Here is a 27,404-nt window from a genome sequence, read left to right as displayed (position 1 = left end):
CGTACTCCAAATTTTATTTTTTTAAACTTTTTTTTTTGTTAAATATTTTATTTATTCATGAGAGAGAGAGAGAGAGAGAGAGAGAGAGACGGGCAAGGGGAGAAGCAGATGCAGGCTCCATGCAGGGAGCCCAATGTGGGACTCCATCCTGGGACTCCAGGATCATGCCCTGGGCTGAAGGCAGATGTCAAACCGCCAAGCCACCCAGGGATCCCAACATTCTCCAAATTTTAGATAAGAACTAAAATATTCATCATCCTCACTTCTAGGTATGAGAGTTCAAATTATAAGCAGAAACTGAAAGTTCATTCATTTAGTATCTTGTCTCTGCTCTACAGAGCCTGGTGCTCAGTGCTAAGAAGCTGATATGTTACAGCATGACATGATCTGACCCCAAGGAACACAGAGTTCCTTGGCAGTATATATATTGACTCGTAAAGCAATAGTCACATGTATTGCTGTGAGTTCAGAATTGCTATCTTAAGTTTTAAATTGTTTTTACTTCACCAGAAATACAGTTTATAGAAAAAAAACCAAACAAACCAAAACAGATAAAAAACTCACAAAGTCTCCATTATTCCTCTATTCCAGAAATATCCACCATTATCAATTTGTCACTTCTCTTACATATTTGCTCATAAATATATGTAGGTTTCCTTTTTAATGCCAGTAGGGCCATAGGGTGAACAGGGTTTCATAACTTGCCTGATTCTCCATTACAATGGTATAGAGAACTGGGAAACGGGGAGCAGAGGAACAAGCATCATCCTTGCCTGTGGCTAATTCACAAGGAAGATGAATTAGTAGCCATTTGTCTGGGTTGGGGCTGAATGTACTCAAACCATGCATGTACATGCAGACCACAGCAGAGCCAGGGTTGCAGGGAATGTGAGTTCTGGAGACAACACAAAAGACCAAATGGTAACTATCATGCCATCCCCTTCTTCCTTCAGTGAAGATGTGGGAAGTTTAGACTAAATTTACCATTGTATTTTAGATGATTAATTTCAGTTAGATCAATAACTGACTGGTATCTAAATTGACGAACAGCGGCCACTTGTGTTGTTGTTATTTACCTTTACTTTGATTATCTTGGACTCCTCTTAGGTAAACAAGTATGCAGAGCCTTCACTCACTACTTTCATCATTTATAGATTCATCAACCAATGGGTCCATCCATTTATTTATGTGCCCCCACAACCAACAGACACTTACTGAGGATTGACAGTAAACCAGCCACTGGTGAGAATACAGAAAACAAGAGATCATCTATGGCTTCAAGAAGCCTGTATAGTTCAGTATGGGAGAAAGTTAAGGCAGCAATTATTATAGAGAGTGATCAGAATTATGCAAAAAGAAGGAACTGGATGCTATGAGAAAACAAAGGAGGGAAGTTAGACACTCAGGAAGGATGTCATTTTAGTTGGGCTATCTACGAGATACTCTGAAAGAGACACTAGTGTAGTGGTTAAAGGCAAGGTCTTAGTCAAATTTGAATTCAGATTGCATGTCCAAGTAGTTGAAACCTCACATTGGTGCTGGATCATGCTTCTAAGGTCATTTTGCAATTTGTAATAGGATTGCCTTATCTTCCTACTCTACCTGCCTGAGGTGTATATTCCATGTACTGTTTCCCTTTGGTTCCATACTCCTATCATTTTCCCATCATACTCAATATTATTTCCACCCTCTGGTTCTAGGATACCTATTGTTTTTTGTTTGTCTTTTTTAGGATGTCTGTTGTGCTTCTAGATACTACCTCCTGCCCTGTTTCTTTTGAGTAAAAGCATTCCAATAATGAAGGCCTCAGTGAGCTTGTAGTAATTTTGTTCCAATACTACAGTGTCTGAGATGTTACAGTTACTAAATATGTAAATAAGTATTTGTTGACTATGTGGACAAACAGATGAAAAGTAAGGATATCCTATGTAAATATCTTGAACTGAATAGTTTTATAGAACATTTCCCCCTCATAAATGATTCCTTGAAATTCCAGCTTTAGCATTCATTATTGCTTCATCACTCATGAAATGGCATCTCCCCAAAGGCAGACTCTTGATATTTTTCTTGCCTATTCCTGGAGAAATTAAACAATGTAAACCTGTTCTAGTGCAAAGCCTCTGAATATCTTAACAGACCATGGAAGTATTTGCTTCTTAACATACTTCCAATTTTGTAATTTTCAGTCATGGTAGGAGTTTGTATTCAAGGCATCAGATAACTGGTCCTAAAATTCTCTTTCTTGACTACTTGGTGGATATGTCCCTGAAGAAATCATCTCCAATTAAAACATGAATGCCAAGGTACAGAACAAAAAGAAAAAGAGGGAGGGCAAAAGAAAGGAGACCTAATAATGTTGCTGTGTCTTATACAGAAAAGCTAACAATGTATAATTATAGGAGTTTTTTGTTTTTTGAAAGTCGGTTTAGAGTTCAGACTGGTGTATAGAGACTTTTGGGAGCTAATGGGAGAGAAATCTTGGTCTATTATAATGGTGGGTCCCAAAGTTCTCAGCTTCTGAAAGAATTCTAGTATATGCAATACTCTGACTCTTGTAATACCTTGACAAGGAATTAGAGGAAGTAAGTGGGAATTTTACATGCAGGTAGACTGACTCCAGAGTTTGTGCTCTCAATATGAGTTGATGGAATGGATTAATGTGCTACGTATTTTAAATACATTTTTTATTTATTATTGATAGGGTAGCAGTATTTTAAGATTTGTGGATGAGAAAGCTAAAGCTTAAAGGGATCAATTACCCAAGGACATAAGGCTAGCAAGTGAAGTACTCAGTTTCAAAGGTAAATCTGAATTTATATTTTATTTCATTTTTTTTATCTGAGAGCTTTCAGACATGGTTTGTAGAAATAAATATTAGCTTATCATTTATAGAGTTTGCGTTTTACCTTTAATTAATAACAATAATTAATTAACCCCACAACTTTTCACTTCCCATTGAAAGTTAAGGAAATCTGATGGTTAGGGACATTGAGATGCCAAAGGTCTCACAGGCAGCAAAGGGGAGAGACAAATACAGATCCTGAGAGGTCTGACCTTGGCATCCAGATTGGCTCAACATCTTAATCCACACATTTTTGGCTGCTTTTCTTCTTTTGTGTTCTGCCTGTGTTCTGAGCTTGGGGCTTATATTCTAATTCCTAAGTATCAAGGAGACAGCTGTTGCACCAAGAAAGTTAATAAAAGGTAAAATTCAGCTGCCACTGCTTACGAACATCTCTAGAATATAAATTAGGAGAAAATCTTTCAAAAACTTCAACAGACCTGGTTCTTTTAAGCTTTTCATTGGGGTACTCCTTTGATAAATGCAACTTTGGGTGGGGACATTTGCCAAGAGTCTTAGTTTGGGAATAAGAGAGGTTAAGGTTCTTGAAAGAGAAACAGTGAAGCCTGGAAACAGAATTTTTATGAGTCATATACCACAGATACCCCCAGAGAAGCTGAAATATGCCAATCTGCATCAACTGAAATATTGGCATCTTTATTATCAATACCTCTTAGATCTTCAGGATGCACTGTTTGTTAACAAAGCTATATGTGTATTAGATCCCCTGCTATAAGGGAAATGCCATTGTGGTAGAGTCTAGTATTGTTTCAGAATGGGGAAGGGCAGTGTAGGGAAGGGCACTTACAAGGGGCCCAAGCTGGATGCTTTATGGTGGGTCTTGCAAGGTGGGGGAGTGGTGGAATTGAACATATTCTATGATATATTTACTGTTATGGGTAGGCACTGAGAAGAGAAGGTCTTAAATTAAGTCTTAATGACTTAATTAAGTCTTGATAAAGAATCTATTTTATTGGTAGGCAGTCCTATCTTCCATGAAGAAATATTTCCTTCCAGGAACAGGTAGGTATTTACTTTTGCTCATTCTCAGTATCGTTTAACATATGCTTGGGAAAATATGCCCAATCCCAGAATTGTTTCATTAGGACAGGAAATTATGCTAGTTTCAGTTCTCAGGCAAAAAAATATCAGGAATGTTCAGTAGTAGGCCAAGGCTATATTAACATATATTAGCCACAGTCCTCCTTACAGAGTCAACATAAGCTAGAGTCTTTCTTTCAATAAATACCTGATGATTAGACAGGTCCCAATGTGCCTTTTCTTTTTCCCAAGAGCTCTGATCAGATATAATGTTCCTCTAGTTGTTCAGCAGTCTTTTTCCCTCTTTTATAATGTAAGTGCTCCTAAGCTAAAAGATAATAACACTGAAAGGGATCCTCTTCCCTTCCCATGAACACTTACTCTCAAACTTTGGTCTGTGTGACAGTCAGGGAACCTCTTGAACATGAAAATCCTGGGTCCCACCAAGATAAAATTGTGTAGTAGGGATGAAGACTCCAAACTTTAAGAGTTCTCCTCTGTCTCCAAACACCACCACGACCATCATCGAGTGATGCTTGTGCCTGTGTAGAGATCCCAGGACCATGCTTTGAGAAGCACTGAAAGCTTTGGGTTTTCCTGGGAAGTATAGCATCTGCAATTGCCACCTGCAATTGATAAGCGATCTCTGTTGAACCTGGAGTTTCTTGTTGGTGTATTGACATCTCTGGGCATTTCAATATGGCCATGTAATAAGGAATTGACTGGGTTTACCTTAGTTCTCTGGTAGGTTATATAAAAAAATCTGCGTCCCAGAATCTACATGATTTGTTTAAAAGGCAATTCATTCTTTTCATTCTATTAATCATCTTACCCCATGTCAACTCACTTCTGATGTTTCAGTGGACGATGATCACAATGAGGGTGATGTTTAACAGGATTTCCTTTCATTTGCATATTTGAGGGAATACAATCTCCCTTCTTTGTCTAAATAAATATATTTATAGGTTATTTTACAAAAATAATATCACAGAGAATTATAAAGAAGCATATAAAAAAGTCTAAAATTCTACTTTTTAGGTATCCTAACATTTGTATCTAAGACTTTGAGACTTTTCCTCTTCAAACATAAAATTTTTATAAAACTTTGATTATATTAGAATACCTCTTTTTGCTTCTTTAGAAAACTTACTATGTTGGGACACTTGGGTGGCTCAGTGGTTGAGCATCTGCCTTTGGCTCAGGTTGTGATCCCAGGGTCCTGGGATTGAGTCCTGCATCAGGCTTCCTGCAGGGAGCCTGCTTTTCCCTCTGCCTATGTCTCTGCCTCTCATGAATAAATAAATAAAATCCTTTTTAAATAACCCTTACTATGTCATGAGCATTGTTTATGTTAATAAATTCAGTTGAATACCTAAGAAGTTTTCACTTTTTATTATGAAGAGTGTACTTCCAGGGAACATATTCTTGTACACTTATTTTGGCACAGTTGTCCTAATAATTATGTTAACTTAGTACAGGGAGAATTAGTGGGCCACATTTAAGATTTAAACACGTGCTATCTAATTGTCCTCAGGGAAAGCTTAGAATTGTCTGTTTATATAGTCTCAAATATTGCCTACTCAGAGAAGCCTTCCATGATGACAACATCTTAACTGCTCCATCTCAATGCTCTTGATGCTAATACATTGTTCATTGCATTGATTACTACTTGACATATTATATATATGTTTTTTTTTGTATTATATTTTCTCTTTCCCAGACTATATGCCCCACCAGTGGAGGAACTTTTCTTTTGTTCACTGTTGTATCTCCAGCTCTTAGAATAATGTCTAGCAGATAACAAATGCTCAATAAATAAATGTTAACTGAATTCATGATCTGTTGCTAACATGAGTTATTATCTTTTTTACTCTCCTCTGTAAAGAGCCATATTCCAGTTGAATAGGAATGTAAAGTACAGTCATATGAAGGCAGCTTAGCCAGTTTGTGTGTAGGCTATACCTGCTCCCCATCTGTTGGGCCAGCTCTTTGTCAAAAGTCCCAGATTTGCTTGCTTCAACTATGAAAACATTACTACTGCCCAAATGACAAGATTTTTATCCTACCCACGTACTGGACATACCTTTAGATCTGTGGTTGGCAATCTTTTTCTGTGAAGAGGCACATAATAAATATTTTATACTTTGTCAGCATGTGATCTTTGTCATATTACTCAAATTTGTGGTTGTATCATGAGAACAGCCAGAGACAATAGGTAAACAAATGAGTGACTATGTTCTTACAAAACTGGATTTACAAAAACAGGTGTTGGATCAGGTTGGACTCCTAGGGACCTGCTTTAGAATCAAACTCTTAATCAGTTCTTAATCATTGGTTCGCTGTTATACAGAATCTAGAATAGCTCTGTCCAATAAAAATGTCATACAAGTCAAACATGCAATTTAAATTTTCAGTAGCCACATTACAAAAATGTAAAAAGAAACAGGTGAAATTAGTTTTAAAAATACATTTTATGTAGCCAAATATATTCAAGATATTGTTTTAACAATATTATTGTTTAAATATTATAAATGAGATGATTTGCATTTTTATATGAAGTTTTGGGAATCAGGTGTATACTATAGCACATCTCGGTTGGGTCTGGCCACATCCCAAGAGCTCAGTAGTCACATGTGGCTGATGGCCTTGTGCTAGGCAGTACAGATCTGGAGCAGGTTTTCTTAACACTGGCACTACTAACATATTGTACAGTAACACGTGGTTGTGGGGTGTTGCAACAATTCATGATAGGATGTGCAGCGGATATCCTTTGCCTCTACCCACTAGATTCCAGTAGTGCCTTCTCATTGTGATAATAAAAACTATTTCCAGATATCACTATATGTCCCCTCAAGGGCAAAACTGCCTCTTTGAAAACCACTGATCTAGAATATGCATTCTAAATCTTGGTCAGTGAATTCCCTGAAATTGAACAGGATAGTCGGTACCTAATGTGCTTACATTTGGGTTGGGGTGGGAGGAAGATGAAGGGAAGAAGGAGAGGGTTTCTTTCTTTCTATAGCTTTTTAAAGGTGTCCTTGACCCGAAACAGATTAAAATCACTGATCTAGTGGGAAGAGATGTTACATTATGCAATTAGGTGCATGCCACCAATGAATTCACACCACAAATCCAAACTTTTGCCTGTGTCCTCTTAAAATGATATCAGTTCCCACGATGAACCTAAACATTTCAATCTTCTTAAACTGTACTGTTATTTTGCCATCTTGATCCTTTAGTGTGAGGATACTGATTCTGAACAATTCATTTTGAGCATTACTTAGCAAGAAGCTCCATGAAGGAGCAGATTCGGATCAAAATATTACAGCTATGGAGAGGGATTATGCGTACCATTTTAGCAACCAGAGAGTCATTATATTGAGACTTCAATTAGCAAATTGGGCAGGTCATGAGACTGAGAGTTATATTTGCATACCCCAAACAGCTATGTGACCTTGCCTGAATGCTTTCTCAGATTGTTTGGGGAAAAAAAGGAGAGGGTATTCAGGGTATTGTCTTCCCCTGGAGGGGAGGTAGGTGCAGAACTGGGGTAACTGGGTGATGGGCTTTAAGGAGGGCACCTGATGGAATGAGCACTGGGCGTTATATGCAACTGATGAATCACTAAATTCTACCTCTGAAACTAATATGCTACATGTTAAGAAAGTTGAATTTAAATTAAAAAATTTAAAAAGGTTATTGTTTCCTTAAAACAGTAGTTCTGATTTACACTCAAAACTCTGCTTGATTGCTTATATCTATCTGCAAACAAAGATTGAGGGTGGGATTACAAGGGTTATGAAGGTAAAGTATAATTAGTTTCTCTTGTTTCCTCTAGATGCTATAAAATATTGGAAAGAGTTGATAAAATTATTAGAATATGAACTATCTCTAGTGGATGTGGGCATCCAAACAAGAGTTCCTCAACCATTGGCTTCCATTCAGAAGGGATTATTTTCTCTGTAATGTAAACTTCCTCCCCAAGTCTGGGGTGAAGGAGGGGGGCCTCATGTGTTCATGCAGTTAAAATTCATATGCTTTGAATCTGAAATGACTGAGGATTTTGGGGGTGGTGATACCTAAGAGACTAACTCCCTCCGCTAACTGAAATACTTTCCTCAATTCTGACTTGTTTTTGTGCCTGAACTCACTTCCATGTTTATTTGCAGAGCAACACTACTCACTCACTCTCTCAGAGAAGGCTAAGCTGTCTTTTGGCTCACATGTCACATTCAGCGCTGAGACTTTTAATGCTGTATAATTTTAGACTTTTGATGCTATTCTATCATCTTTCAATGAATATAAACTTATTGTTAGAGAGATGTATTGATAGGACTTACAGAGCATAGTGTTCTTCATACATCTTTAAATTTATGAGTATGTACTATATCACTGTTTTTTTTTTTTTAAAAAGAGTTTATTTATATGAGAGAGAGAGAGACAGAATGAGTGGGGAGAGGAGCAGAGGGAGGGAGGGAGAAGTAGGCTCTCTACTGAACAGGGAGATGGGTGCAGGGCTTGATTCCAGGACCTCAGGATCATGACCTGAGCCAAAGGCAGACACTTAACCAACTGAGCTACCCAGGCACCCCTAGATCACTCTTTTCATAGTTTGTTTGGAGCCAATTTTTTTAAAGTATCACCTGTAATCATCATATGAATAATATATTTATGTTGCATTTGTGTTAAAATTATTAACAGGAAAATATATTCCAATTTTGGAAACATTAACTTATGCTACAAGTCTGCTAAACCTCTCTAGGCATTTCTTTATGTTTTAATATACCAAAATACTCAAGAGTATAGATGCCTTAGGCCTCTCTTGACATCTGAGAGGCTTTTCCCCTTGCTCAGATCCAGTGGGAAGTAAAGACACTGACACTTGCTGAAAAGGAAGACTCTGGAGGAAGGGGAAAGAGGAGGAAGAAGCCTACAGGAGATGGGAAAGAAAAGAGACAGGACCTAGAGACATTCTCAGGAAGTCAAGGCAAAGGCTTTAAAATAAGAAAGGGAATAAATCCCCTAGAGCTTGGTGAGGAAACCCAAAGCTAGACATTTGTCCCATGAATCTGTGGCCATCAGCTTCCTCTTGAAACACTCACTTCAGCAGACAGAATTGTTTACGCCTCCAGCAAGAAGCAAACAGTTTGTATCGCCTTGTGAGGACCTGCTCCTTCTGGGAAGCAAAAGAGGTTGTCATAATGGATGTGAGGAAGGGGGATGCGTGGGTGGCTCAGCAGTTGAGCATCTGCCTTTTTTGGCTGGGGCGTGATCCCCGGAATCCGGGATTGAGTCCCACATCGGGCTCCTTGCAAGGAGCCTGCTTCTCTCTCTGCTTCTGTCTCTGCCTCTCTCTCTCTCTTTCTGAATCTCTCATGAATAAATAAATAAATCTTTAAAAAAGAAAAAAAAAGATGTGAGGAAGGAAGGCATTCAGCCTGAGGATTCTCAGATGCCTTCCCAGTATCTTCCTGCTAAATCCATTGAAATTGAAATTGAGCACCTGTGGCTCTCAGCCATTCGCAAGCATATGAGACAACTTCATACTCAAGGCTAACAAACAGCCTCCTTCACTGGCATTTCAGGACCATACAACGTAAAACAGTTCAATCTAAAGCCTTTTTGGCTTGATTCGTAACTATGACACTCTCAAAAGGTTTGGGCTCATTTGTTCTAAATGCTTGAGCCTTGCAATAGGAGAGACGCTTTGAATTTTACTTAACTAAAAACACCCTCAAGTTCTGCCACTGGAGGGCACCAGTCGACAATATTATTCTCCCACCATTTTCCTTGTCTTATTTTTTTTCCTCCCTAACTTGACCAAGAACTCTAAATAAAGTCCTATTTCACAGATTAAATTGGAGCCGCTTTATCCTTCCATAATTCAGAATCTCAAAGAGCAATTTCTTAAAATAATTGGAAATCACGACATTTCACACTCATTTCTGGAATCAATATTTTTAGTCCAGTGCACATTAACCTAAGAAGGTCGCTCTCAGAAGAATGACAGGGAAATATTTACTTATAATCAGTCAGCAATTATTGTTTATTCTACGACTACATCTGCACAATCTAACCACTGAAAATGTTCAGATTATTAACATTTAAAGAAAGACCAAGTCAAAGACAAATATTTAAGTTTACTTGAAAAATATCATTTTCATTTTGTTTCAGAAATATTTTGAGAGATTTTGAGCTAGATATTTGAATGGACATTTCCTCCCCTCAATTTTAGCACCCTCATATAATTCATTTGCAGTAATGTTCTTACAGGAATAATCAACAATTAATACTCTGTCTCTACGGTTCTCTCTAACCACCAGATGCTATTGAGGCTTAATGGGTCTGAACAAAAGAAAAAGAACTTTGGTGGGGAAAGATGTCTTTCAGAATCCTACTTTGAACCAGAAGAATCTATTCTCTTGAGACTGCTGAAGAGAAGGTAAGCTGAACAATCAACTTTTGAAGGCAAATTATAGAGATTTGAGGTTTTTTCCTGATTTTATTTTGCACCCCACCCCATTTTCTCAGACACCTTTCTCTTTGTTTTGCTTATAATTTCTGCTTACAAGTCATCTTAGCTATTGCTATTTTTCACTACTCACCCCACTTTAAACTCATACAAAACTTGAACAGACTAAAATTGCACCCTGGGATCATTTTACTCTCATAAGTTTGCCAACATTTGGATATTAACTGGCAAAGGTGGCTGAAGATAGGGATTTGGATATTATTGGCAAAAGCTGCTTGCAAAGCTTCTGTTGATAACTTTGGCTCTTCTATAACTCAATTTCCTCTTATGTGAGAAATTTCTCTGGCTCTACACTCAAGAACTTTGTCTTCAAAGGAAAAAATATTCCATCATCTCTCAAATACCTCACAGGGATGTTTTGACATTAAATGAATTATGTTAAATAATCAGTGCCAGCATAGTGCCAGGCACAGAGATGCTCAATCAATATGAGTATCTTCTTTATCTTCCTACTTCTGTTTCCTTTTTCTCTTGGAGCCTAGAGCCAGATTTTATATCAATCAGAGCAAGTGTGTTGACCAATTTTGTAACTTATTTGCTTTCCTCTTCTTTCCTCAAGTTTGCTGTGTTACTATATATTTCTTTTCCAATGCATTTTTTAAAAATTGAGCCTAAATTAAAAAAATCATCTAAATGATTTGGGACAGAAATGAGTATCTGAAGGAGTGTAGGTAGTTCTTTCTGGGAAGTTATATTCCTGAATAACCCCTAGCATTAGAGATGTTTAATCAAAGGCTGGGTTACTCCTTATCAATATCCTTTTAGGGGGATCTATGTTTTTAAGTTAGGGTAGAGACAGCATGTTGTGCTTGAAAACATATAAACTCATAGTAGCACAGACCTAAGTTGAAATACTTGTTCTGGCATTTACAAGTTAGGTAAACTTGGTAGGAGAGAATTAACAGAATTAAGAGCTCTCTCAGCTATAAAATAGGGATTAATAATTCTTAACCAGTGGTATTGGTACGAAGATTAAATAAGATAATAAAAATAAATGTGTTCAATGTCATTATATTTGTTGCTGCTTTTACTCAACTAGATGGTTTCCTAAGGACCTTCTGATTCTGAAGATTTTATAAATTAGATTGTATGAGGTAACAAGCTTCTCCTCTGATGACCTACTGCAGTTCCTCTGCTTCCCTCAACTGCTCATCTCCCTGGCCATTTACACACTCTATACTCTCTTCCACAGTACTTCAGTTCACACCATTCCTATGCATTGGAAACTACTCCACCATATACCAACCTCTTAACTATCCTCTAAGGTCCAACTCCTATCACGTTTCTATGAAATATCCTTATAAAGGGCAAGAGGACCTTGTCTCTACTTCTTCCAAATACTTACCATTATTGACTATTTCCTTCTTGCTGGGTACAGCTTCCCTGGTTCCCTAGAAGCCAGTTTGGTTATTTCACTGGATGTTTTTACATGACTGGAGTGAAGCATCAATCACTAGACTGACCTCCTAAAGGGTAGGTAGAGTCTCTGTGTATCAAAAGCCTAACTCAATGCTTAGTGTAGAGTAACCACTCAACAATACTGCAGGAATGAGTTAGGAAACCACTTATTTGGTATTGTTACTATATTTTTGTCTATTGTATGTCCTGATAAGAGGCTTTGAAGTCAAGTTCTTTGAAGTCAAGAACCTACACAGAACATTGATGTTAAAAAAACAAATCTGGGGGAAAGAAGGAAAGCAGACATTACATGTTTGCATATAGAAGAATACACTACCACCTCTGAAGTAGACGTGTTAAAGGAACTGATCCTGAATCTGATCAAGCCTTTAGATCCAGCCACAATATACAGAAAATGCAAACAATACGGGAACATGTAAATGACACCACGAGGTTGCATTTGGCAAAATCCAGAGTACAAGGTGCTCTACCATAGTAAGCAGCAAACTACAGCCTGTTCCTTGCCTGTTTTTGTATGCCTTCAAGCTTAGGATGGTTTTACATTTTTAAAGCTTAAAAAAATTAAACAAAGAAGAAAATGTGACACAGATGCCTCCTCTAGAGGACTACTGACCCAGTTTTTTCCAAAAATAAACTGCAGAAAGAAAACCAAGAGAGATGAACAGAGACTGAAGTCATAGATGAACTCCCACTGAATTGATTTCTGATTTAAACTACAAAACAGCAAAATAAACATTCATAACAATTATGATACAACTGATATTTAAGGATTTAAGGATATTAATGGTTTAATGATATTTTATTGACAATATATTAGGGTGTGACAATGGTTTATTTTTTTTAAACCATTCTTATCTTTTTGATATACATCCTGAAATATTTACAGATGATGCTGTGTGGGGATTTGCCATATAGTAATAAGTGCAGGAGGAGGTGAGTGGAGTTGTGGATGTAGCAAGATTGTCCATGAGTTGGTGATTGTTGTAATTGGATGACTAATTTGTGAGGGTTTTTAAATACTCTTCAAATTTTAAATATATTTGATATTTTTTTATAGTAAAAAGTTAAAACAACAACAACAACAAACTTTGGAGTTTTATCTGGGGTTGATTCCAGTCAAAAGACCTCTCTCAAAGTGCTTAGATTTTTTATTTTTCCAATTTCAGTTTCCTTATCTGTAAAATGGAAATTAAAATGACGCCTACTTCATAGGGTTATGGTGACAACTATATGAGCTATGGCATACACAGAGCTTAGTTAATGCCTTACACATAAGAAAGCATTCAATTATTGCTAGAGAGTGTTGTTATTACTGCGGATGTTATTTTCTCATTATGTGCTGATATTGGTGGGCATTTGTTGATGAGATTGCAGAGGACAGCATGACAATAGACAACTGTATTGGTATAGTGACTGATGGGCATAAGGAAGAGCAGCAACAGAAGACAATGGTGGGGACTCCAGAGTCCCCAGTAACCTGTATGTTGCAATGGCTACTCTGGACCGAGTTATATTAGACCTTGGGATTGGAGTGACATGGGACAGGCTGTGGGGCTGGGCCCTGAACTTCTCATGCAGGAATATTATCTTAGAACTTGCAGGTCAGGGAGTGAGCGGTATAATCCAACACTTAAATCCAACCTTAAAGCCATTTCTGAAGCTCTGCTTTACAATAATTTTCTGTCACTGATGAGAGGTGTTTTGCCAGAATAAACACTACCTAATACAGGCTTAAGAGGAAAAACAACTTTAAAAGTATTGATTTATTAAATCCTCAATGAATATCACCCTGTCATAGAGGCAATATACCACAGTGATTTATGGCAACCCTATCCATAGTGCTGATCTTTGAAGAGATAAAGAGCTTGCCCCAGAATAAAAATCTACACATCACTGCTTTCATTGAAAAAGTCTTGCTATTGAAAAAAAAAAAAAAAAGCATTCAAAGTAAACACTATGCTTAGTGACAGAGTTAATTTGCATTCTGGCACAAGTTTCTTATGTTTGCAGTCTGATAACTAGTGTATGCTTCACATTTCTGAGTCACACTAGTTGAGAGTAATGGTACTTAATGAAGGGGGAATTTTGCCCTCCAGGGGTCATTTGGTAATGTCTGGGACAGTTTTGGTTGTCATACCTGAATGGGAGGGGTACTACTGGCATTTAGTGGGTTAGAAACCAGAGATTCTACTAAGTATCCTACAGAGTACAGAACAGCCCCACAACAAAGCATTATCTGAACCAAAATGAAAAGAGTGCCGAGGCTGAGAAACTCTTAAATTTTAACAGCGTGACTTCAGAACCAGACAGAGGTGGGAATCAAACCCCTGCTCTGCTACTTACTACAAGCATGACTGTGAGCACAGTATTTTGCCTCTGTAAGCACCTGTTTCTTCCACAAAGCGTTGAGCTGGCAGTGCTGTTGTGCAAATGATGTGAGCAAATGCAGATAGACTCTAATACAGAACCAGAGAAAAGCAAATGCTCATGTCCAGCAGATATTATTATCACACTTTTTAGATATGGCTGTTATCCTGGTGACCCATGAATTACCCAAGGATTCACTAAATTAAGAGCCAAGGTACCAATTTTTGTTTTGTTTTTTCTTTCTCTCTTCCTCCCTTCCTTCTTTCCTTTCTTTTTTTTTTTTTGATAAAAAACTGCAGTAAGTTTTTTAGATTGAGGATGTAAAATGTAAATGCATTTCATTTCTTGTTGAAGATGAGTGCAAAACAAAATAAAACAAAACCCTGAGTTTGATTCCTTAAAAGATAAACTTTATTGTCAGAAAGAGCCACTCCATAGACAGAGCTGGGAAATTCATTTGAAATTCCTCTTTTGTCCCTTAGGATGAAGTATGATGCATGCCCGGGAGCTTAATGGTTTACAAGGTGGGACTCCCACTGTGTCTTTTTTTTGCTGGTGATTTTATGATTCTCCTACACACAACATGATGGATTCTTGAGTATCCAGAGCTTTGAATCTGTACTTTTTTTTTCTTTTCCAGCTTGAATGAAACCCTTCAGGCAGAGCTGTGAAGATGTGGTTCTTAAATAAAATATTTTTCTACTGTGCTAATAATTCACACATTCTCCACATTTCTCTTCTATACTCAGGGTCAGTGGGATACATCCATTTTTCTTAATTTTATCTGGCCTGTTTTTCTCTGGCTTCCAACAGCTTTTTATGAAAGCACAGCATGGCTTATTCCAGGTGCTGGTATTTGGGGAGGATGAAGAGTTATGGAGGGGGAGGGGACACTTTCTTATTCTTTTCCCATTACTCCATTAACAATGGCCTTTTAATGATTTGAAAACTCTTTGTAAGGGACCTAATATGAAATATGGCATTACAAATCCACATAGGAGACACAGTTCAAACAATAGAAGCAATAACACACTTTCATCCTGCTTCTAAGTTTTAATAAAATGTACTTTACTGAGAGCCAGTATATATTTTTTCCCCACCAGAGAAGCCATTTGCTTGCTGGATTGCTAAATCTCTATAGAGTTAACATTCTTCTTTTAAAGAACTGGATATTTGAATTTCTGGGTCAGGTGGAAAGACTGTAGTGTCAGAAATGAAAATAGTAGAAATTTCAACTGTGAGTATGTGATTTCACTTATATACATATGCTGCTATGGTCTACTGGTACCAGTTGGGCAGTCAGGTCAGCAATAACAGTCATGCCTATTTGAACCTTCTGCTTTCCATAAGACCTTTGGACAATATGATGTAGCCCACCTAATATTATGCTTTAAAGCACAAAAATTGTATTTGAGTAAATGAGTAACTAAACAGTTCAAGATGGGCATATTTTTAAAAATATACCTTAGAGACTCCAGTCATAAAAGACTCTCCAAACATGACCTAATGCCATTTTTTTCTTAGCACATACATTATTTCTTAAAAATCTGACATTAAAGCCACAGAAAGTTGGAATAATTGGGTTCTCTTTCTTCTGCATTCTCATCTGCTATGATTAAGTGATTTCATTAGTTTTTATGGCCTATGCTTCTGAGTCTTTGTAGGGAAGACCCTTCATCTTTCCTTCTTATGTTTCTTCCTGGTCCTTTCAAACAGGAAATATTTCTTTCTCTCCCTTGTTCCTTTCTTGTTTCATTGGTGACTCTGGATCAAAGTCACTGCTCATGTCTTGCCTGGAGTTTGATTCATTCTGTCTCAAGACTGTCCCAAGTACTGCATGCTCTTTTCTTTACTCTGGTCACTGTGTTGGAACCTCACTAGGCAAGGGCTGAAGCCTACCTCCAGCTGCCATGTCTGTGACTTTTTAGGCACAATCTATCCCAGAATTTGCAGGAATGCCTATTTTGGGCTTGAATCCAAATTACCTTTTTCAGTCCAGTTTTATCACTCATAAAAATAATCCCATAAACTCCATTTCTGGGTCAGTTTCCCAACTGAGTCAGAATTTGGAAGGGAGTAGTGATAAGTGGTTAGGTTTCTTAAAATCAGAATACCTTTTTAAAGATCTTAGTGCAGTTTATTTTTTTGTGCCACAGATGGCCAAGTCTTATCATACAGTTAAAAATTAATACTTTTCATTCATCATCATTCATTATAATTATCTATAAGGACTTGTTAAGCCCCAGGCAATCTATTAAATTACCAAGGAGAACATATATAAGTCATGGGTCAAGCCATCAAAAAGCTTCAATCTCCTAAGGGATTTAAAATATATATGTTGATGAAAAGAATGCAAAATTTTAAAAAGAGTAAATTAAGGGAGGCATACATAAAATGCCTTGGGGACATCAGAAAATGGGCCCTAAGTTCCATCTGGGAAGGGCAAGAAGTCTTTTATTTGCTTGTTTGTTTATGATTTATTTATCTGAGAGAGAAAGAGAGAAAGTGCTCCCACAAGTAGGGGTGTGTGGCAGAGGGAGAGGGAGAGAATCTCAAGTGGACTCCCTGCTGAGCATGGAGCCTAATGTGGGGCTTCATCTTAGGATGCAAGGTCATAACCTGAGCTGACATCAAGAGTCTGATGCTTAACCAACTGAGCCACCCAGGCACCCCTTTTTAAAAGAATTATTTATTTACTTTAGGGAGAGCGAGAAGACAAGAAGTTTTTTAGAGAGAGATGGGATTTATTTATGTTGGACTCTGAATGATGGGTAAAATTTAGACATGTGGATAAAGGAACAATGATTTAAAAGAAAAAAAAGACTTTCTGGGTAATGGGAACAGTGAGCATGCTTGTGTGAAAGAAAGAAACATGGCTTATTAAGGGAATATTCCCATTTTATAACTTGAGAAGATGTGGTGGGAAAGAACAACAAAGCTTGGAGCAGGAGATGTAAGTTGATAAGCACCTCTCTTCCAGGATGCAGGGTAGGAGGGGGAATAGTTCTGGAAGCTAGAGAGCAGAAACGAGATTCCTTCATGTTTGGTCTTTTGGCAAGTTCCAGTTACGCTATCAGTGCCATTTCTCACTAAAGAAACAACTTCCAGCGTTTTACTCATTTTTTCATTAAAAAAATTTTGCAGTACCACACCAAAAAAATAACTCAAGATGGGAAGGAAGTTTAGATAGTTTTTTGGGCACACAGAATTTTCCCTTGATTCTGGTTATCAGCCCTAAGAGTCAAAATAGGGTGGGTTTAGCTGCAGTAACCCCATATCCCAAATCTCAGCAGTTTAGGGAAACAAAGGTTTACTTCTTACTCATGTCCCATGTCTACTGAAGGTGAACAGAGGTTCTGCTTCTCAGGAGAGTTTCAGAGAAGTGAGTTTTGTCAATTAAGTGTTTCTGTGTAGAAGTAAGAGGTTACCTTGGCTCACATTTCTTTGGCCAAAGAAAGCTTCTGGATGTACTTCACTTGAAGAAGGCAGGAAAATGCAATCCTTTCCTGTGCTGAAACAATGGAGGATGGTTCCGATGTCTGCCACAGCCTCTTTGTGTGATTGCTACAAGAGTACATCCTCATTTTAGCACCATTATGCATAACCCTCAAAAATATTCCTAAAGATTATTTCACTTATGGAGTATTTAATATGTGCCAGATACTGCTCTAGCCTTAGTATATTAACTTTCTCTTTGAATTCCTACAAAAATTCTCTGATGTTGGTTTTAGTGTCTTCCTAGCTGTACCATTCCTAGCATTTGTGTTCTTCCTCCCAGATTGCATAAAGCTCCCTTTGGATGGTTGGTCATTAGATGCAGTCTTTCAGGAGATTCTGAAAGATTAATGGATGAACCAGGGAGGATGGACACTATACCTCTAGCTGCTACTGCTGCTACCATAATGTGCATGGCCACTATCTGCAGACTCATGAATCCTCATCTTTACTGAATACTCTGTACATGCCAGACATGGTGCTCTGCACCTGTGAGGTGGGTATTATTCTTTTGACTATTTTACAAAGGAGACACTGAGGTTCAGGGAGATTGTATTATGGCCCAAGACCACACAGCTAGTAAGTGGCAGAGGTGGGGATTCAATCTGAGTCCAGCTTACACCAGAACTGGTATTCTTAAAAACCATGCTGTACTACTAGGGGAGCTAGATGGGAAGGAAACAGATGGGAATTTGGTTTATAATCATGAGGGTTAGGATGAATGGAAATAAATGTGGAAAACACTAGAAATGAATGCCAATCTAGAATATGAGAATTGAGACTGGGAAAAAAAAGAGATTTAAAATGTTTTATAGGCATTAAATTCAAAACACTAGGAAATTAATAGAGTATAAGAGAAAGAGGAAATGAATATGAGTAAGGGTGTGATACATATAGCTGGGGGAAAATGAAAGGAAGATCTGGCTTGTAGGTACAGGTGTGGAAATACATTCAGTGTTGGATTTATTGAACTTTGTGCATGAGTGGAATATTTGTGTAAAAGTTCATTCAGCATGTAAAAAGCACAGATCTATAGTAGGTATTATAGATGTATAATAAACCCAGTGTCATATATGTTTAGAAATGCATGGATCTAAAAGGTATGGATTTGGGCTTCATTGACTTATTCATTAAAATATATATTTAGGACCTTCCAAAGCATATAATAGGTAAAGTAGAGGGGATAGAAGAATTCAGAAAAATAAACATGATCATCAAAAGAATAGTAAAAGAGAAGGTAAAGGACTAGATTTGAGGGCATGCCAATATTAAGGGATATAGAAGGGAAAAAGAGAAATTTGAAAAGTAGTGGTTGTCAAGGAGGGAAGAAACTAGAACAAACACCAAGTCCCAGAATTTGATGTATGAGAAAGATTTTAGGAAGAAAATTATGAGTGCTCGGTAGGGTCACAGAGATGTCAAGAATGTATTCACTGGGACACCTGGGTGGCTCAGTGGTTAAAGTGATCAACCTTTGGCTTTGGCTTGGGGACATGATCCTGGGGTTGTGGGATCGAGTCCTGCATCAGGATTCCGCATGGAGCCTGCTTCTCCCTCTGCCTATGTCTCTACCTCTCTCTCCGAGCTCTCATGAATAAATAAATAAAATCTTTAAAAAGAAAGAGGATATTCACAGATGTGTTTGGGAGGAAAGAGATAGGTGAATACAGAACAAAGTACATAGGTGTATTCTTTTAAGAAGCATGGCAGGAGGGAGAAAGCAAGAAGATGGTGCTTGAGAGGTAATGGAGACACAGGAGGATTTTTAGGGTAAGTTTACAAAAGGGGGCTAGTGAAGAGAGAGAGAATCTGGAAGTAAGGAGTGGGGTTGGGGGAGGAGGTGGGTATTTTAGTGAAAGTGGTAGGTAGGAAAAAATGGAGTGAAGGCCAAGGACAGTGTATTGTGTGACTTTGTCCAGCAAGCTATTCAGCTAAAGAGAACCAGCAGCAATATTGGAAAGGGCTCAGAATTAGAGATGAGAGGGCAGCTCCGGTGGCTCAGCTGTTTAGCGCCGCCTTCAGCCCAGGGTATGATCCTGGAGACCCAGGATCAAGCCCCACGTTGGGGTCCCTGCATGAAGCCTGCTTCTCCCTCTGCCTGTGTCTCTGCTTCTCTCTCTCTCTCTCTCTCTCTGTGTGTGTGTCTCTCATGAATAAATAAATACAATCTTTAAAAAAAGAATTAGAGATGAGTATCATGACTGTTATTAGGGGAACAAGGAAGTAAGAGACTCCAGAAATAGTGTATTGGTTTCCTAAGGCTGCCTTAACAAAGTACCATAAACAAATGTGGTAAAATGATATAAATTTATTTTCTCTCAGTGCTGGGGGCTAAAGTATGATATCAAGGTGTTAGCAGGGCCATGTTCTCTCTGAAGACTCTAGGTGAGGATCCTCCCTTGCTTTTATCTTCTGGTGGTTGCCAGCAACCCTAAGCATTTCTTGCTTTGTGGCAGCATGGCTAAAATCTCTGCCTCTGTGTTCACATGGCTTTCTTCCCTCTCTGTTGGTCTCTTTATTTCTCTAAGGACATCAGCCATTGGATTTGTTCAACTGTCATCTAAGATGGCCTCATTTTAGCTTGATTACATCTGCAAAGACCCTATTTCCAAGAAAGGCCACAATCTGAGACTTTATGTGGACATGAAGTTTATTTTTATTTTGTTAATGATTTTATTTATTTGATATATATATATATATATAGAGAGAGAGAGAGAGAGAGCACAAGCAAGGGGAGTGGCAAGCAGTGGGAGAGTGAGAAATAGGTTCCCTGTTGATCCCTCCCAGTACCCTGGGATCATGACCTGAGCTGAAGGCAGCTGCTTAAACAATTGAGCCACCCAGGCACCCCTGCACATGAATTTTAGAGGGACGGGATTCAACGCAGTGCAGGTAGTAAGAGCATCCTTGAAATGATGATTGTAGAATACAGACTGAGGTGTCAAGAAGTGACAAAGGTGGTGGTGAATAATAATAACCCAATGGGGTTAAAGATCAACAAAAAGTCTGAGATTAAGAGTAAGAGAAGCAGGAGGATGAGGGTTTTACCTATTGAAGGAAATTTCAGGGTTGGAAACTCTGGAGATTAGGCATTTAGTCAAAAGTAGAGAGTAGGACTGAAGTTCTTCATGGATTCCTATAGTCCCCTTGAGTAGTCCTATGATCTTACTCAACAGACGAATAATGTACAAAGGCTAAAGCTTCACAAAGAAGAAACAAAACAGTTCAGAATGTTCACTTTTGTGTTAACCACCATACTCATATAGCACGTACTCACTTATTCATTCCACAAACATTTATGGAGTGCTTGCCATTCATCATAAATTATTCTAGGTTTGGGGTTCCAGCAGGGAAGCAAATAAACAATTAAATACCTTTGTTCCTGCCCTTATAAAGATTGTATTCTATGGGGAAAGAGATAATAAGCAAGTGCATAAATATACAGTCAGCGGATATGTTCTCTCATAGAGGAAATATACCTCATCCTTAAAGCTTAGCAATTGCCTTAATCTTGTATATGTGAATAAGATCTTGTCTTTCTAACACAGTAGATTTTGAGAAATCTTTGTGCAATTCCTTTCTGTTAAAATATGGCTGGTGCCACAATGAATAAACTGATCAAAAAATCCTTCAGAAATATGCATACATGGAAAGGTGGGAGAGTAAGAGAAAACAAGACAAAATCTTAGTAATTTTCATAGTAACATGTGGTATGATATACTTTAATCCTTTGCATCGTAGGTCCACTTTCTTTACATGGAATCAGAGAATTAAAATGGCAACAGTTGTATTTGAATATAATGAATAATTGTTTTTCTTTTTGGTCAACTGACATTGGCCAACTGACCCTTGCTGTGTTCCTTGGGAAACTCCTTCTGTGAATACTGGGAACAGCAGTTACTGACTCACACCACAGATACTGGGCACCCCCTGCAGAGAGGGCACTGGCATGTAATATGGCCTCAAATAGAGGCAACCATGCATGGTTTGACAGTTGTTTCAGGATCAAGTTTTGAAAGCAGAAGTTGCAATGATACAAATACACTGTTATAGTTGGTGGTGGTATCTGTTCTCCCCTCTGATCAGTCTCCAGTGTGGATCTGGGTGTTGCCCTGGTTGCTTGATCTCAAGTCTAGTTCATTCATGCTCAGAATAATTTTCTAACTTCCTGTGTGCTAGCCTTTTAGAATAAATTCTTTTTCTGTGTTAATCTGTTCACTGTCAGCTTCAGTCGCTTATGTCTAAGACAAGCAACTGAGATATTAAGTTTCTAGGGATATTTTTCAGCTATTGTGTATTTAGTGTTTCATTTATTTGGATACTTTTTGAGCGTGTACTAGTAGCTAGGTACCTTGATGAAAATTTGAGATGTAATGGTAAATAGGCATATCTTGTCCCAGCTCTTGGAAAATTCATAGTTTAAGGTAGAGGGCAGACAAATATGGGAACAATTTCAATAAGATGAACTTTAGGACATGATAGGGAAAGAGAACACAAAAGATAGTCTGCTCGTTTTCATCCTAATCCATACTTGGTGATCAAGAGGGAAGGAAGCTTATTGAGACACTTGGGTCTAGTTAGAGAAAACAGGGTCGATACTCTGAAGAAAAGAAATTTTAAGAACTAGGAGGTAGGGGGAGTGTTTTCACCTAGCAAAGAAATGAAGTGAACTGTGAGCCATCCTGGAAACCTATGCAAATAAGTTCTTCACATGGAGTCCAGATCAGCAGATATCAGAATGTCGCTAATTCCAGGTCCCTTTCCCGGTGAGGCGGAAGCTCCTAATACCCTGTCGGAGGGGGTCTTATTAATGCTGGGACTCGGTCTGTTTTCACCCTCACATTTATGTTTATCAGATACTGCTACTATTACTAGTAATGTGGGTTTACATGTATTGAACATTAACCACGTGCCAGGAAGAAATATGTTATTTCCCTTACTCACCTGAGGATTTTAAGAGAGGTTCCTTAGACTTCTAATACAACTTCCCACCTTCACCTGTCTTTTATATTGTTGGGCCCCTGCCAGATAACATTTCCCAGCCTTCCTTGCAGTTAAGTGTGGTCAAGTGACTAAGTCCCGGCTAATGGAGATGTGATAGAAGTAATATGGGCTATCAAGCCTGCAGCTGTAAGACCATGGGCAAGCTTCCTTAATATTCTGTATCCTTTTCAATAAGCCATAACCCATGGAACCCAGCCTGTGCCCTACAGGTGATAACAAAATTCTAGGGAACAACAGAGCAGCATGAGCGAAGTCGTCTGGGTGATTGTATTGAATAGGGCCGCCCACCAATCTGGAATGTTTCCTTCACTCTGTTATATAGAAGATACAAACTTGGACAGCAGTTAAGTAAGCCACTGGGTTAATGCCAGGTCTCGGTGATAGTAGCCTCAACTCAGGCTAAATTAATATCCGTCCTGCATTCTGGTTCTGACAGGTGTCACCCCTGCTCTGCTGTAAATGAGCACCCCGGGCTCAACAAGAGATGGACTCACCCTCCTCAGTTCACACACACATGACAAACACACCAGTTGGATGTGCTCAACTGCAGATTCCATGTTCTCGAACACCCTGCTCTCCTTGCCTTGGGACTGGCCAGCTCTCGCTCAGACTGAGTGCTACCAGCGTTGGCCACTGTGCAAAATCCCCAGGAGGCCAGAGGCAAGCGTTCTCTACAGTATCGCTCAACTGGAGAAAACATGCAGTTATGAAGTTAGGCTCCAGCCAACCGGCTAAGTGAAAGGAAAAGATGCTTGAAAGTGTTCCTGTGAGAAATGGAAGAGGGCTCATTAATAAGAACATGCGCCATTTGTTGAGCAGAACAAACAAACAGATTTTTGGCAAAGAGATTTACTTCAGAGAAGAAAGGAAGTGCCTGCGGTGGTGGGATGGGGGGCAGAATGCTGACACACAGATGTGAGAACAAGATGCTGGCACCAGCTGTGCACTGAAGAGAGTTATCGCAACTATCAATTTTCTATTTTTGTTTTAGTGATTTATCAGTTAGAATTATCACACTGTGAAAGCCTTGTAATAGAGACTGCAGTTTCGAAAATGCAAGAACCAGTTTTAGCAAACGTTCTTAATACACACACAGGCTCACACTCAATATGTGTAGAGACCACCCAAAGGACGACAGTCGGCTCTGTGTGTTTTGTGCATCCGTGGGCCCCCATTACTTGGGCTTCGACTTATGCCTGTTCATGAAGAACAGGTGTTTGAAATAAAATCAAGGGGAAAATCGCTATGAATTCGGCCCCTCTAAAGACATTGCAAGAATTTCTAAAATTACTCTTCTTAGACAAATTGTTCCCACAAGCCCAGATGATTTTTTATCTTGAGGGTGCCCGGGGGATACTAAATCTTCCTGCCCACATAAACTCGTTTTCAGATGGGCTGGAGATTCCATTTATCATACATGCAGGGCTGGGAATGCTCATGCCACATTAAAGGTTAAAGCTGAGAAAGTCGGGGAGACACTGCCCTGGCCTAGTGTGGCAAGGCTGTGTCCACAGACACTGGCCTAGTGTGGCAAGGCTGTGTCTACAAATATGGGAGCAATTTCAATAAGACACAGACACTGGGGGTGCTTTTCTTTTTAGCAATGCACGAAGATGAGTAAGCTTGTTGTTGGCTTAAATAAAAAAGCCTACAATTCAAGTGACAAGTTTAAACTCATTTGTGTACACGGAGCATTTCAAGATGAAGAGATTACAGGATTTAAGGGTGAGTGAGCTCCAAAGGGATGTGTATACATGTGTGTTTAAATATATTTTTGTATATACATATATTATATATATACATTTTTTAGATAAGGTTTTTTGTTAGATATGTATAAGCGATTTAGATGATTTAAAATTTGTACAAGCATCTTTCAATGGCTTCTGATCCAAATTATAATTTAATAAATATATTTCTCAGTGCCAGATGCCAGTCGCTGGCACCTGCTCAGGCTGATATCGAGTTTACTTTGCAGAATGGAGTTTTCTTTGGAGCTGAGGGAATTCTCTGCAAGAAAATCTTTCCCAGTTCTTCATAAATATGCCAAGAGAGTTCTCTGCTGGACCAAGGAAATCAGAGTGAGTCAAACCTCAAGGAAGAAAGCCAAGTTAATTCATTAGCAACTTCATAAACACTTTAAATGGCAAATTTATAGCCGACGTTTAGTCACAAAGATTTTGGAAATGTGTTCTTTTCCCACAATTAGAACTGATGTCATTGGTCTTAGCCTTCAGCTGATCAGATGAGAGAATGTAATCAACTCCTCAAACCTGGCTTTAGTCAAATCTAGACAACATAAATTATAGGATAAAGACATCATCTTAGATTACCTTTCAAAAATTGACAATCAAGACAGGGAAGATTAGAATTTTATCTACCAAATTAGTTGCATTCATCTCTTGAACTGAGGCTGCCAATGTGTCAGAAATCAAACTGATCACAGCCAAGAGATATTGAAAGAAGTAAAACCCGAGGGGGAATGAAAATGCGTTCAGCTAAAGGAAGCAAATACAAATAATAATGGAAACAGACATCTTTTAGTTAATTTCTAGTAGGGAATTGCTTCTTTGCCAGGGTGCTAGGTACATGCACATTTGTGTCAAGTCTGAACAGCTTAAAGATTCTGAATTCAGAGCTACTAAATCCTCATTGTTTTTGGTGTGGACAAAATGGAATTTAGCGTAGGGTCAGAATTCTTAAGCAATGGTGCATTTCTAACTTCACTCAAGGAAGGCACTGGAGATGGGTTTCAGTTTTTATCCTTATATCAAGAAGTACACAGGAAAGACATTTGGAACTTAAGAAAATAGATGAGAATATGGTTTACCACTTGATCCTTACAAGCAAGCCAGCCCAAACCAGGGGAATGCAAACTATCCTTCAATTTTTTTAAGGTTTATTTATTTATTTATTTATTTATTTATTTATTTATTTATTTTTGAGAGAGAAAGAGACTGAGCAGCGAAGGGGCAGAGAGAGAGAGAGGAGGGAGAGAGAGAATCTTTAAGCAGACTCCCTGCTCAACAGGGAGCCCAATGTAGGGCTCCGTCCCAGGACCCTGAGATCATGACCTGAGCTGAAACTAGGAGTCAGCCGCTTAACTGATTGAGACACACTGGCACTCCCTCCTTCAATTTTAAACTTCAGTTCTTATACATGAAGCTAATTTTCAAAGAAAGAGGCACTTATATCACTGTAAGCTGCTAAGTGTATCATGATAAAATTATGATAAAATTTTGCTCATTTCTAATTACAGGGACCAACGAGTTACATTCACTTTATTGTCCTTCTTGCCTGAACTAGGGCCATGTAACTGGCTAGAGATACGGAGAGCCTGGCCACAAATTGTAATGATTGCAGTGAATTCTACTGGGCACACTTCTGGGTGCATTAGAGCAGGGTTTTGGTTACTCTGGCCCATTTCCTAGAGGATGCCCATAGATGTGGCAAAGAGAAAGTGTGGGAGGTCCTAGGAAGCCAAATGACTTGATGAAAGAATGAGACTGTGGGTGAATACGTGGGAAATAAACCAATTTTATTGACCTGCTGTATTAGTGTGCTAGGGCTTTTGTGACAAAGGTGGTTTAAGCAACAGAAATTTATTCTCATAGTTCTGGAGTCTAGAAGTCCAAGGTCAAAGTGCTGTCAGGATTTTATCCTTTTAAGGTCCCCAAAGGAAGGTCTATTCCAGGTCTCTCTCCTGGCTTGTTCTCCCTTCATCTTAACATTATTTCCCCTTTCCCCTCTATGTTAGTCTCTGTGTCCAAATGTCCTTTTTTTTCTTTTTGTGAGACTACAGTCATATTGGACTCATACTCCTTCCCACATTGACTCCATATTAAATCGATTACTTCCATAAAAATTCTATCTCCAAGTAAGCTCACCATCTGAGGCGCTGGGGTTGGGACTTCCACATATGAATTTTGAGGGGATGCAATTCAACTCATAAACATGTTATATACATGTCTGGTTGTTTGGGGCTTTTTCCTCTCCTACATAACCTCAATCCCTCAGAACAATTCTGCAAAGCTGATATCATCGCTTCATTTTGTCTTCATTTGAGGCTCAGAGGAAAAGAGGAAATTCCTCTGAGTCACCAAGCTAATAAGTGAAGAAGAAAGAATTTGAAGCCAAGTTTTAGTGTTTCTAAGACCCTACTCTTTCCACTCAATGATATGTTCAAGCAGTGTTCAATGAGCACCACCAAGAATGGGATGATACAATAGGCACCGAGGAATTCAGAGATCATGAAAATCTCTCTTACATTTGAGGACTATATATTCACAGTAGGAAGCATTTTATTTCATGAAAGCCCAAGGACTTGTCCAGTTCTTCAATAAAGTATATAATTATAAAGCATGCATGTAAAGAACACAGGGCATTTTTGGTAGGCCAAGATATTTGATGTTTTTCAGATATTCTCTATTGCTAAGAAGTGGTTACAAAAGAGTAGAACCCCACTGAAACACAGAAAAATTCCAGTGCAAATTACACAATTGGCAAAAAATGACAGCATATATTTATGAGACCTCTAAAATGGGAATACCAGGGCGAAGATAAACATGTAGTTTTGATGAGTTTATCCCAAATTTTATGATAAGAAAATCTCGAATTAATCTGTTTTAAATTTCAGTGGATAGGAATGTTTTGTGTTTATGGTGTAGTATTTTTTAATACATTGCCTTAGTGTTTACGGCTTCAAAC

At 38.4% G+C, this 27,404-nt stretch overlaps 1 long non-coding RNA gene across 3 annotated transcripts in view; it reads left to right on the top strand.

Moving 5' to 3' along the window:
• LOC118351658 (uncharacterized) overlaps positions 1 to 14,962 on the top strand; it is a 71,494-nt gene extending 56,532 nt beyond the window's left edge. For all 3 annotated transcript variants that reach the window (XR_004807430.2, XR_004807431.2, XR_007404253.1), the window contains 3 exons: positions 10,207 to 10,325; positions 14,684 to 14,725; positions 14,842 to 14,962. This is a non-coding gene — a long non-coding RNA (uncharacterized LOC118351658). The remainder of the gene's footprint in view (positions 1 to 10,206; positions 10,326 to 14,683; positions 14,726 to 14,841) is intronic.
• Positions 14,963 to 27,404: the final 12,442 nt, after the last annotated feature.

This window comes from Canis lupus, chromosome 20 (genome assembly GCF_003254725.2).
Source record: "Canis lupus dingo isolate Sandy chromosome 20, ASM325472v2, whole genome shotgun sequence".
Taxonomy (NCBI): domain Eukaryota; kingdom Metazoa; phylum Chordata; class Mammalia; order Carnivora; family Canidae; genus Canis; species Canis lupus.
This window is presented reverse-complemented; position numbering and strand designations above follow the sequence as displayed.